The 10,767-nt window shown below is 38.5% G+C and overlaps 1 long non-coding RNA gene across 1 annotated transcript; it reads right to left on the bottom strand.

Moving 5' to 3' along the window:
* Window positions 1-1,179: 1,179 nt before the first annotated feature.
* On the bottom strand, window positions 1,180-10,761 carry LOC145722749 (uncharacterized). Its single transcript, XR_014147251.1, has 2 exons — window positions 10,229-10,761; window positions 1,180-7,632 (listed from the first exon to the last, which is right to left on the bottom strand). It is a non-coding gene; the product is annotated as an uncharacterized LOC145722749 (long non-coding RNA).
* Window positions 10,762-10,767: the final 6 nt, after the last annotated feature.

The raw sequence follows: 10,767 nt of genomic DNA, 5'->3' as shown, positions 1-10,767 counted from the left end.
TAAAGAAAGCATACTCCTTACATGACAGCCAGCTGAAACCATGGCTGTAGAAGGAACCCCAGCCCCACTCAAGCATCTGCCCCTGGCTAAAACCAAATTTTAAAAGAAATCTGAGAGGATGAGTTTGGGGCCTGAGAAATTTTTAACTTCAGACTTCCAGCTCAAAAGAACAAGAAATTTTGATTTGGGATTTTAATTCCTTTGTACCTAATTATCTCTGGTTCACGAAATTCGCAAAAAGATTTTATCTTTAGACTTTAATTTTTTTCTGGGAATTTGATAATGAGAGAAAATTTACATTCACATTTGATGAAATTCCATATTTTCAGTTTTTATTATTATTATATATTAATATATTTATTCAGTCTCATGTGGAACCTCTGATACACTCTGTTGGGCATTGTAACTGTACATAGTTTAGAATGGGAAGTGGGGAATTGGTTTTCAGCCTTTGAAATGCAGTATCTTTAGTATTGACTAATAAGTGTACTTTCTCACCCATTTTCTAGCCTTCTTGGGTCAAAATCTAAACTCCCACCAACAGTCCCAGAATGATGCCCAGAAGTGGATGTTTTGGGAGGAGTAGTTTTATGAGGGGTACTAAACAGAACAGCCAGTGGTTGACCACAGGCTTAGTAGCTAAATAAATGGGTTAAAAGAACAAAGACCTGGGCAATGTAGGAATGGAACTCCTTTCTTCTTCTCCTGGCTTCCTTGATGAAAGCTTTTTCCTAAGCACCCTCTCCCCTTTTTCCCACTCCATCTCAAGAGGGTGGGGTGATTTATCTGTTTGGTAAATCTCTGAGGAATAACCACTAATGCAAATTCTTTGCTCTGCTGTTCTTCCTCTTAGAAGCCAGCTGCCCTCTAGAAGCTTATGTCCCCTGCTACTCCCCCAGTTCCTTTGCCCCTCCTGGGTTAAATCTGTTTAATTGTGGGATGAGTATTAGTAAGAACACATGGCTACAGACCTAGGGCCATATCCTTCAACCTCATCTCTACCAATAATAAGATGTAATCATAATGCAGATTTCTATTTTTACTCTTTGTTTTATTTTCTCAGTTTGTCCTTAACTCAAGCAAGGAAGAGAGGTACTATTTATTGGGGGTCCTCTTGGGGACTCCAACAGAGGGTAATTAATATTTTCCAAAGAAAAATGCTATTCATTGCAATTCCCGAAGAGTAAATAGCAGAACCTCTTTTTTATTTTATTTTAATTCCAGTATAGTTAAAATACACTGATATATTACTTACAAGTATACAGTTAAGTTATTCAACAATTCTGTACATTACTCAGTGCTCATCGTGATAAGCGTGCTCTTAAACAAAACCTTTTACAGACTCCTAAACATACCAAATAGCTGAATCTTGAAGACATGCAACATCTCAATATTAAGAAGAATTATATCCTCCCTTTAGCAAACATGAGCATTCTCTGATAGCCATCTTTCCCTGAATCACTTATAGCCACATTCAATGGAATATAAATAGTATAAACAGAAAAATATATACTATATGCTGAATTTACCAATTATTTCCATCAGAGAGTTCATTCCTTTGTTTTCTAACAGTAGTTAAAGCAAACAAATAATTGAATGAGACATTTCCTGAACTCAGAAAGGAAAATCAGTGTAACTCCTTTTATTATAGCAGATCTAAAAAAAAAAAAAAAAAAATCAGAGCATTAACAAAAATCCAGAGAAAGACCTCTTGAAATAGAACCTAATTAATTTTCTTTAATAACAAAAATGTTTTACTGAAGGACAAAATGTAGTCCTGGCAAAGCTTAATGCTCCCCTGAACCCATCCTGTGCTGTGTGGCCAAACAGAAGTGTCTAATGTGATGTGACAAAAATAAAATTTAAAAAGGATAAAACTATTGCTCTCAAGAGTAAGATTCTTATCATTCTTCTAGCTAGTGATTGCCTTTGGGCTCTATTATTTTCAGGAACTGTTGATGCTATTCACAGCAGGACAGATACATCAAAAAAGAGGAAATAAAGAATAGTGACAAAATAAATTTTGTAATATGCCATCAAAAATACTGGAAGGAGGGTGCCTGGCTGTCTAGGTCAGTGGAGATTGTGACTCTTGATCTTGAAGTTGTAAGTTTGAGCCCCATGTTGCATATAGAGATGACTTAAAAATAAAAATCTTTAAAAAAAAAAAAATACTAGGAGGAATTGTGGATCATTTAGCAATTATTCCTGTTTTATTTTCTTTAAGATTTTTTAAATTGATTTCATTTTAGGGAGAGAGAGAAAGCAGGGGGAGGGGCAGAGGGAGAGAATCTCAAGCAAACTCCCTGCTCCATCCCACTCTCTCCCCACTGAGCACAGAGCCTGACGCAAGACTCAATCTCACAACCCTGAGATCATGACCTGAACCAAAGCCAAGAGTCAGATGCTTAAATGACTGCCCAGGTACCCCCAAATCATTTGTTTTAAAGTGGCACACTCAGAGCAAGAATGAAGATAAAGGAGGAGAGTATTATAGACCTCAATTGTCATTACAGTGGTTCCAAAGTACTTCTGATCATTAGAAATCATTTATTTTTAATGAAAAAGAAGAATTCTAACTGGCTTCTTTGCAGAAAATGACAAGCTAATTCAAAAATTCATGTGGACATATGGATCAAAAAAGAAATCTCAAGACAATTTTTAAAATATTTTGAACTAAGTGAAAATATAACATAATTTGTGGGATACAGCAAAAACAATGCTTAGAGGGAAATTTATAGCATTGAATGTATGTATTAGAAGAGAAAGATCTAAAATCATTAAGCTTCCACCTAAAACTGGAAAAAGAAGAGCAAATTAAATTCAAAGTAAGCAGAAGTAAAGAAATAAAAATTAGAGGAGAAATTAATAAATTGAAAACTTCTCCACTGAAAACTGAAAATCAATGAAATGAAAAGCTGATTCTCTGAAAAGATCACTAAAACCAAAAAAAGCTTCTAGTCAAGCTATCCAAAAAAAGAGAGAAAACACAAGTTACAAATATCAAAAATGAAAGAGGGAACATCACTACAGACCCCATGAATATCAAAAGGATTATAAAGGAATACTATCTCTGAACAACTCTTTGCTCATGAATTTGATAACCTAGATGGAATGGACCAATTCTTTCAAAGAAACGATCTGCCAAAACTCATACTAGAAGAAAGAGACAATCTGAATAAGCCTACATAACATTAAAGAAATGTAATTAATAAATAGTAACCTTCCAAAAGAAAAAGCACCAGGCCCAGATGGGTTTGCTGGTGAATTCTAAACAAATATTTAAGGAAGAAGTTTTTTCATACTCTGCAATCTCTTTCAGAAGACAGAAGCAGAGGGGATTCTTCCTAACTCATTCTGTGCCTCTCCTGCTGCTCATGCTCTCTCACACATGCACTCTCTCTCTCAAATAAATAAAATTAAAAAAAAAAAAAAAAAGCTACAGTAATGAAGTCTGGTATTGGCATAAGGATAAATATATAGATCAGTGGAATAGAATTGAGAGCCCAGAAACAAGTCCTCACATTTATAGTTAGTTGATTTTTTAATGAGGGTGCCAAGACCATTAAATGGGAAAGCAAATAGTAGTGGGACAACTGAAGAGCCATAGTCAAAACAATGAAGTTGTCTAATCTCTTATGAGGAAGTTAGAAAGTGTTCATTTTGCCTGGCAGTTTCTCTTTCTACGGTTCTCAGAATGGTCCCAAATGTACCATTTAGGGTCTCTTGGGATCTTCTGATATAATTTCAGAGAAAGAAATGCAACAGGTGGTTGGAAGATTAGGCATGAGAGTTTTCCTTTTCTTTTTAAAGAGTGAGGCATAGGAATAGCTGCGGTATATAAGAGAAATAATTGAGAACATTCTTTAAGCAACCAATATGTTTTACACAGAGGAGAGGCTGCTTCAGCTGACAAGAAAGACTCAGTAGATTGGGAATTTGGGATGCTCTGAGTCAGCCAAATTGTCCAATATAGCTCATTCCAAGTATTCAGATACCATTCTTTGCTTTTTGATATTCTAACTTCCTCATAAGAGATTAGACAAAGCTATGAATTAAAGTAATAAAATTTGGCAATCTTAAGAATCAAATGTTGTTTGGCTTACAACTGTTTCACTTCTTCAGCTGAAAGAGCTTGTATCTTGAAAAAATCTCTCATAAATTTTTATATCATAGTCGTAGAAAACCCTTGGGTTTCAATTGATAACTTGAACTAATAATTTAGAAATCTCAACTTGGGGTGCCTGGGTGGCTCAGTAGGTTGAGTGTTTGACTCTTGGTTTCAGTTTGGGTCATGATGTTGGGGTCGTGGGATCAAGCCCCACTTCAGGCTCCCTGCTCAGTGGGGAGTCTGCTTGGAATTCTCTCTCTCTCTCTCTCTTCCTCTGCCCCTCCTCCCACCCCCACATGTGTGCTCTTTCTCTATAAAACTTTAAAAATAAAAAGAAAGAAATCTTAGCTTGTCAAAAAAAGAAGAAAAAGAAGAAATCTTACGTTGTCATTCATTTTTTAAGTTGTTCAGCAATTAGAAGTAATCACAACATCTCCATGATCCTTGAATTCTGCCTATCTTTCATACTGTCCTATGGCTGTAGCAGCGCGAAACCCAAAGCCTTTCCTTCAACAGGCATATCAGTACAAGTGATCCACGGAATGACTTAATTCGCTACTTTGCTACTATTTACCATGGGCTCTGAAAATACAGTTCCTTAATAGTCACTGGATTCTCAAACCAGGCCAAATAACTAATCTCAGCTCCCCACCACTCCACCCCCTCCCTTTCCCTGAGAATCTATTGTCTATAACCATTCCTCATAAAAATTTCTCCAGCTGTACATTTCTTGAAACAGTATTTGGTGGCTAGTCACAGATGAACTGGGAAAGTAGGCAGGAATAAAGCGAAGCTATGCAGATAATACCACACTCAAAAACAGACTCAGAGAGCTAGTCCAGCAGGGCACTGCTACCCGTCACCGAACTCAGGAACCAGAGCCAGCACCGTTGTCACCCCTGGCACTCGATACTGGATCCAACGACGGGCAACACAGGCACTCTTGTGCCTGCCAAATGGATGCTGCTGCCACTGACACCAGAAAAAAGTCTCCACTGTCCTTGTTTGTGTCATTGGTTTTAAATTCAAAATCCCAGATGAGTGTATCTGATTGGCAGAGCCTAAATCAAGGGCCCACATCCCAGCTGGCAGAGGAGCTAGGATACTAGATGTCTGTTCATTTCAGTTTCTCTTTGGGGAGGCAAGGAATCCCTCAAAAGTGAAGAGCATTCAAATGCTGGACACCAATAATTACAAGTGTCCATTACACATATAATACTGTGAGCAAATGCTACTTAATAACCCTACAGTGGCCTCCAAGTGTTGAAGTGAAAGGAAGAGTCACATGTCTCTTGCTTTAAATCAGAAGACAGAAATGATTAAGTTTGGTGAGGGAGGCATGTCAAAAGCCAAGACAGATTGACAGGCAGGCCTCTTGCACCAGTTAGCCAAGTTGTAAATGCAAAGGAAAAGTTCTTAAAGGAAATTGAAAGTGCTGCTCTAGTGAATACACAGATGATAAAAAAAAAAGCAAATAGCATTACCGCTGATATGGATAAGTGTTAATGGTCTGGAGAGATCAAACCAGCCACACCATTCCCAAAAGCCAAAGCTTAATCCAGAGCAAGGACCTAATTCTCTTCAGTTCTATGAAGGCTGAGAGAGGAAAGGAGGGTCCAGAAGTTTAGAGCTAGCGGAGGTTGGTGCATGAGATTTAAGGAAAGAAGCCTTCTCCATAACATAAAATTGCAAGGGGAAGCAGCAAGTGCTAATGTAGAAGCTGAAGCCAATTTTGCAGGTCTAAGTGAAGATAATGAAGGTGGCTACACCAAACAACAGATTTTCAACATAGACAAAGAGTCTTCTATTGGAAAAAGATGGTAAGACTTTCATAGCTAGAGAGGTCAATGCCTGGCTTCAAAGCCTCAAAGGACAGGCTGACTCTCGTTAGGGGCTAATGCAGCTGGAAACTTGAATTTGAAGCCAATGCTCATTTATCATTTTGAAATGCCTAGGGCCCTTAAGAATTATGCTACATCTACTCTGCCTTTGCTTTATAAATGGGACAAAGCCTGGATGACAGCACATCTGTTTACAACATGTTTACAATAATATTTACTGAATATTTTAAGCCTACTATTTAGATCTGCTGCTTAGGGGGGGGAAAAAGTCCTTTAAAAATATTACTGCTCATTGACAATGTACCTGGTCACCCAAGAGCTCTGAAGGAGATGTACAATGAGATTGATGTTGTTTTCATGCCTGCTCAGACAAGATCTATTCTGCAGTCCATGGATCAAGGAGTCATTCTGACTTTCATGTCTTACTCTTTAAGAAATACATTTCCTGGGGCACCTGGGTGGCTCGGTCAGTTAAGTGTCCAACTCTTGATTGCGGCTCAGGTCATGATCTCAGAGTCATGAGATGGGGCCCCAAGTCAGGCTCCGTGCTGGGTGTGAAGCCTGCTTAGGATTCTCTCTCCCTCTCCCTCTGCCCCCACCCCAGTGTGTGCACCCGCCTTCTCTCTTTTTAAAATAAATAAATCTTTGAAAAGAAAAGAAAAAAGAGAAGACAAGACAAGGCAGAAAGACAGAAAGCCATTTCCTGAGCCTATAGCTGCCATAGAGAGGGTTCCTCTGATGGATCTGGGCAATGTAAATTGGAAACTTTCTAGAAAGGATTCATCATTTCAGGTACCCTAAGAACCTTCATGATTCATGGAAGAGGTCAAAATATCAACATCAACAGAAGTTTGGAAGAAGTTGAGGCGCTTGGGTGGCTCAGTCGGTTAAATGTCTGAATTTGGCTCAGGTCATGATCTCAGGGTCCTGAGATGCAGTCTCATATCAAGCTCCCTGCTCAGTGGGGAGTCTACTTGTCCCTCTGCCCCTCCTTCCCCCAGCTCATGATCTCTCTCTAAGTAAGTAAAATCGTAAAAAAAAAAAAAAAAAAGTTTGGAAGTTGACTCCAGCCTTCATGGATGACGACAAGGAGTTAAAGAGTTTAGTGGAATAAATAACTGCAGATATGGTGGAAATAGCAAGAGAACTAGAATTAGAACTGGAGCCTGAGATGTGACCAAACTGCTGCAATCTCATAAAATTTTAATGGATAAGGAGTTGCTTCTTAAGAGTGAGCAAAGTGCTTTCTTGTGATAGAATCCGCTCCTGGTGAAGATGCTGTGAAGATTGTTGAAATGACAACAAAAGATTTAGAATATTACTTAGTTGATCAAACAGTGGCAGGGTTTGAGAAAATTGAATCCAATTTTGTTTTTTTGTTTATTTTTTAAGATTTTATTTATTTGACAGAGAGAGACAGCGAGAGAGGGAACACAAGCAGGGGGGGTGGGAGAGGGAGAAGCGGCACCCTGCTGAGCAGGGACCCCGATGCGGGTCTCCATCCCAGGACCCTGGGATCATGACCTGAGCCAAAGGCAGACGCTTAACCGACTGAGCCACCAGGCACCCTTTGAATCCAATTTTGAACGAAGTTCTGCTGTGAGTCAAGTGCTGTCAGTGTTGTATGCCCCAGAGAAATCATTCATGAAATGAAGAATCAATCGCTTCTCGGCCTTTTGGCTAAGATCAAGTGAAATGAAGAGTCCATAAGTGCAACAAATTTCATTGCTGTCTTATTTTAAGGAATTGCTACAGCAACCCCAACCTTATCAGTCAGCAGCCATCAACATCAAGGCAAGACCCTCTGTCAGCAAAGATTGTCTCCCTGGAAGCTCAGGAGATAGCATTTTTTTAGAAATAAAGTATTTTTTAAAGTATGTACACTGTTTTTTTATACATGATGCTATTGCATACTTAACAGAGTACAGTATAGTATAAATATAATTTTTATATGCACTGGGACACCAAAAAATTCATCTGACTTAACTTTTGTGATATGCACTTTATTGTAGTGGTCTAGAAGAGAACCTGCAGTATCTCTAAGGTATGCCAGGATAGGCAAAAATCTCTTTACTAAATGATCCTGTGTATCACGGAAAGCAATTCAAGAAGCAATTACTATGGGGGCGCCTGGGTGGCTCAGTCGTTAAGCGTCTGCCTTCGGCTCAGGTCATGATCCCAGGATCCTGGGATCGAGCCCCGCATCGGGCTCCCTGCTCTGCGGGAAGCCTGCTTCTCCCTCTCCCATTCCCCCTGCTTGTGTTCCCTCTCTTGCTGTGTCTCTCTCTGTCAAATAAATAAATAAATAAAATCTTTTAAAAAAAAAAAAAAAAAAGAAGCAATTACTATGATCTGCTGGTGTTCTCAAACAGTTTGCTTTCCAGACTAATGAAAGGACTGATATGCAAAGTTTGAATCAACTCTTGGCATACTTGCAGTACGTATTTGAGAACGGCTTAATCACTTTCTATTCTATTTAAGTAAAACCCATGCTATAAGAAAAGGGCTTTTTAAAATTTAATTACTTATTTTGTATGTCATAATGTGAATAGAAAAAAAAATCATAATCAGTATAATAAAGCACCATGAGTACAGCAAAGAAGGAGCTTTAACTTGGAATAACAGTTGCACCCACTATTATTCACAGAAAGGAGTTGGTGGGCAACAACTGCCACGAGTCTGTTTAAGGCAGAAGGTCAGAGACACAACCAGCAAGACAACTTAGCAGTTGTATACCTGATTTGTTAGCACTGGTTTGATGAAATCAATGGGAAAGATAATGTGCCTAAAGAAAGCAGACTCGACCCTCTTATATGTAATACAAATGCTCTCGTTATAACATTCTTTATAGTGGCACAAGTCCTTCCCAAACTCTTCCCCAGACCTACCCCCATTGAAGAAAAAAAAAAAGTCAGGGTGCCTGGCTGGCTCAGTCAATGGAACATGTGACTCTTGATCTCAGGGTCATGAATTCAAGCCCCACCTTGGGCCTAGAGCTTACTTAAAAAAAAAAGTCATAGAAGTACATACGGCCATTAAAGTATTATTTTTTTTAAAGATTTTATTTATTTATTTGACAGAGAGATACACAGCGAGAGAGGGAACAGAAGCAGGGGGAGTGGGAGAGGGAGAAGCAGGCTTCCCGCGGAGCAGGGAGCCCAATGCGGGGCTCGATCCCAGGACCCTGGGATCATGACCTGAGCCGAAGGCAGACGCTTAATGACTGAGCCACCCAGGCACCCCAGGCCATTAAAGTATTAAGGGGAAAAAATAATGATTTTTTAAAATCCTCCTGGAGTGGGAAAGGCTTTTTAAAATATGAAATAAATTAAAAACTTGATACATCAACTACAGAAATATTTTAAACACTATAAAAAAGTTAAAAAATGACAATTGGCAGGAGGGGCGCCTGGGTGGCTCAGTTGGTTAAGCCTTCGGCTCAGGTCATGATCTCAGGGTCCTGGGATCAAGCCCCACACTGGGCTCCCTGCTCAGGGGGGAGCCTGCTTCTCCCTCTCCCTCTGGCTCCTGCTGGCTCTCTCTCTCTCTCAAATAAATAAATAACATCTTTTTAAAAAATGACAATTAGGAAAAAATTATTTTTAAGATTTAAATGGCCAATTTTCCTAATCCCCCCAAACAGGTATTTAAAAATCAGTAACGCAATTTAAAATGTAGAAAAAAAAGTTTTCAGTGTCAAACCTTACTAAAATGGTCTTTATAGAGATTATAATGGAAGGAATCCATAAGCACAAAGAGAATCAAAGAGGAAAGTAAGGCAGCCAAGAAGTATCAAGTTAGGTTTTGGAAAACAGTGCCTACGTGAAGGAAAGCCAAAAGGCAAAACTACTTGCCCTACAGTATCTCAGAAAGGCTACGGTGCATGGCAAGACTAAAAAAGTTTGGTCAGTCTACATAAGAACTCACACCATGAGATTCCCTCCCCAACTCCACATAGCCAGATTCACGTACAACTTAAAAAATTTTGCTAGTGTGCACATGCACATTTAAAACAGTAAGTTTTCAAAGACTAAAACAGTAAGTTTTCAATTTGGAAAGTTAAATCTAAGTAATATGATTATAATAAATATTCAGACAGAGTTTAGATGACAAAAGAAATACCAATGTATGGCTTCATATGGTCATCAAAGATTCTGTGACAAATCGCTTTCATCCCTTCCAAATTACCCCAACAGTCCAGGGGAAGCATGGGCTAGACAAAAACCATTCCTTCTAGACCAAAAAATTCATCTGACTTAACTTTTGTGATACTCACTTTTGTGATATTCCTTCTAGACCCAAAACTGTCACTTTCTGGATCAATCACATCCCATACTCCTTTGTTCTTAAGAAATCAGAGAATTAGATTAGAAAATCTTCTCCTGGACTAATATTTTACCCTAAAAGGGTATTTCAAAGCTATATGTGTGAAATCTTTTAATTTGTATTCAGAAACCAGTCACACCATTATAACAACGTACATATGTTTAGTCCTCCTTGGGGAGAGAAACCAAAAAACCTCCCAAATTATGAACCCTACCTTTATACATTCCAACAAATATATATATATATATATATTTTTTTTTTTTTAATAAATCAAATACAGGAGTCAAAAAGACTGTAAACCATGCAACATTGTCTTTTATTATGTATGGGTTTTAAAAATTATTTCCTCAATCTCTCCATACACAGACAAAGTATACTGTTTAACATACTGGAACTGGGAAATATTGACCATTGCCTAGATAAGGGAAAATTATCCCTAAAACATGCTTAACCAGGAGGCCAATTCATCTGCCGACCTCCAAGAACATG

Source organism: Leptonychotes weddellii, chromosome 7 (assembly GCF_054177405.1).
Source record: "Leptonychotes weddellii isolate Sample4059 chromosome 7, ASM5417740v2, whole genome shotgun sequence".
Classification (NCBI taxonomy): Eukaryota; Metazoa; Chordata; class Mammalia; order Carnivora; family Phocidae; genus Leptonychotes; species Leptonychotes weddellii.
This window is presented reverse-complemented; position numbering and strand designations above follow the sequence as displayed.